This window comes from Nothoprocta perdicaria, unplaced genomic scaffold (assembly GCF_003342845.1).
Source record: "Nothoprocta perdicaria isolate Ctin4 unplaced genomic scaffold, notPer1 scaffold_135, whole genome shotgun sequence".
NCBI lineage: Eukaryota > Metazoa > Chordata > Aves > Tinamiformes > Tinamidae > Nothoprocta > Nothoprocta perdicaria.
Genome location: NW_020454483.1, coordinates 2078738 through 2081460, shown reverse-complemented (window position 1 = coordinate 2081460; position 2723 = coordinate 2078738).

The window sequence follows — 2723 nt, the reverse complement described above, 5'->3', positions numbered from 1 at the left end:
AAAAAAAAGAACTTTAATATGGTTGCATATTATACTGTGTTGCTGCAATAATAAAACAGAATATAACTAAAGACTATATAAGACTGAACTATTTTGTCAAATCATTCTAGATATTACACAAGCACTGAGAAAAAACACTGAACACCAAAGCTCTAGCTATTCCTTTGCTTTCTTCATCGTCTTGTTGGCTCATGAAAGCCTGCCCTGCCACAGTGAAATGTGAGGTAGCTACTACTGCATGCCTGGGCATCCATGGGCTACAGACACTCTGGCTTACTTCTCTCACATAGCAGTTTAATGGTGAGAATTTCAGCAGGAGCTGCATTTACAATTCAGAGAGCTGAGTAGAATTGATGAGTAGTCAGTTAGATGTACACAGTATAAACAGTAGTTAAAGCTTTGAAAGTTAGGATATAGATTGTGGCTTTTCAACTGTCTGTGATTAGGTTTAACAAGATGCAGGCATCTTTTTCTTTATTATTAGAAGAATGGAAGAAAAGAATTGATTTTTTTTTTTTTTAGTTGTAACAAGAGAATACGTTACAGAGAAAACACAGAACAACCAAGAACAACTTTCCCATAACGACATCAGTCAGATTTTCAGCTCCTCTCATGGAAGTTGTCAGAAAATCATTACATGATTGCAACTTTCATATCTATTTAATGAAGATAAAATCTGATGCGCTAGCTTGAAATTTCTACCTTTTTGCTTGTCCATTGATCCATTTCTGAATAGCAAAAGAGGGCTGTACAAATGTTATATGTTATCCTGTTTACTCTGTTTTCTTCTTTTATTTTGGCAGCATAACTCCTGCTAGCCTAAAAATGAGTATAGTGATTACCAGTGAGCTACTGAATAAAAATTACAATATCTTAAACTTCTTTGCCTCACCCTCTAACTCTCGTTTTCTCTGAATATTATTTTCAGGATTAAATCTTCCTACTGTCTCAACAGAAAATGAAAGTAAATACCAATCTACAATTAACTCTAGCATTTAAGAAGCATTTTTATCACAAGTATGCAGCAAAGAGAAAATATTTCTACTTCTCTGAAGATTCTAAAGTAAGGACACTATTACATCACGTGATACTGAAGACTTGTTAATTATATTATTTAAAGAATAACTTTTTAATTGGCAAAGAGAAATATATCTCACAGTTTACCCTGATAGTAATTTATGGTTTGAATTTAATTTTGGCCACTGGCAAAAGGAAGAGAAAAGCAAAATAATAAAGCAATATTAAATTAGCAGTATTGTACTGGAAAATTATTAGCTATCTGTATGTATGATCTGATTTAAGTCTAGTACTTTAACACCCATTCACACTACTCTTTGGAGTATGAACATTTGTTTATAGGCCTATGAGTAAATACTAAAATAGAGAGTTTGTGATACAGACTTTCCAGAGGTAGTAGCTCTGTCAAAAAAAGAATCCTTCCCATTTCTTGCATTTCTTTTCTCCATTATTGAAATGCTGTCATCTTGCATTACTGTGACTTAAAGGTAATACATTAAATAACACAATTCTCCTTTCTTTGTTCCCCATCTCTACCTGACTGTCAATGAACAGTAAGAACTTGTATTTTTCTATGGCATTATCCACAAAAGTCATATGTGAAAATAGAAGTAGCTGACAGTATTCTGCTGGTGTCCTCTGTACTGCTTGATATGGAAATTTGAATGGAATTGGCCTTTATTATATTGCTAGGGGTAGACATTCCAGTGTATTTTAATATGTGCCTTTTTGTTTATAGTTCATAGATAAACTTGTCATTGAATTGTGTGCACTAAGTAGATTGTCTTCCTCACAAATAATCATTTACAGAGTTCATTTCCTAAGACAGATTCCTGAGGCAATAAAGGCAAGCATGATTTACTTTCAGCACACCATACACAAATATTGTATATCCAATGTATACAATATTTTAAGTACTACTACACGATTTATCAGCAACATAAACATTTACTATTACTTTCACTAGATTGTTTTACTTCAGTAATATTCTGTTAAGTCATTTCAAAAAGCTGATTTGAAGGAAAATATATAATAGTGACAGGTGTACTGACATATCATGCATTCTTTATAAAGCATCTATGGCAATTGCACAGTAACTGTATTATTTTGTCATTTCATTGTTTTATGCTTGCAAAATACTGTTGCATTAGCAAAGAAGGTAAAAGTATTTTTCCCATTCAAAATATGTGCTCCTAAGAATCAGATCTATGGCAGATGTTACTTACTCATTTATAATTTTCAGCTAATAGCTAGTTAGAAAGAGTACTTTCACATTTATTTCTGCATGCTTACAGATAATGACTTATGAAACCTGAATCACTAATACAAGTAAAGGAACACCAGGAGTCTTTGTATTTAAATATGGAGATTTTCGTTTAATATTCCTGTATTCTGTAGTTTCTATTCAACATGCATATAATACATTAACTTGAAACTCGACTCTAGATGAGCCAAGTCAACAGATAGCTGCAGGTCATGAGAAATATGGATTGGTATTGCATTTGTGATCATGTACACTAGCATGTACAAGAGACTTTAATCAGTTTTTCTCTCATCTTCTAACTAACATTCTTTAGCCCGATTTCCTGCCACAGGAGAATTGAACTTATTTTTGTTCATTGTCAGTATAGGCTGAGGACAATTAAGTTACGGTATACTCTGTTAAAAGCCTTTAATCTTTATATTTCTCTTTTTTTTTTTTTTTT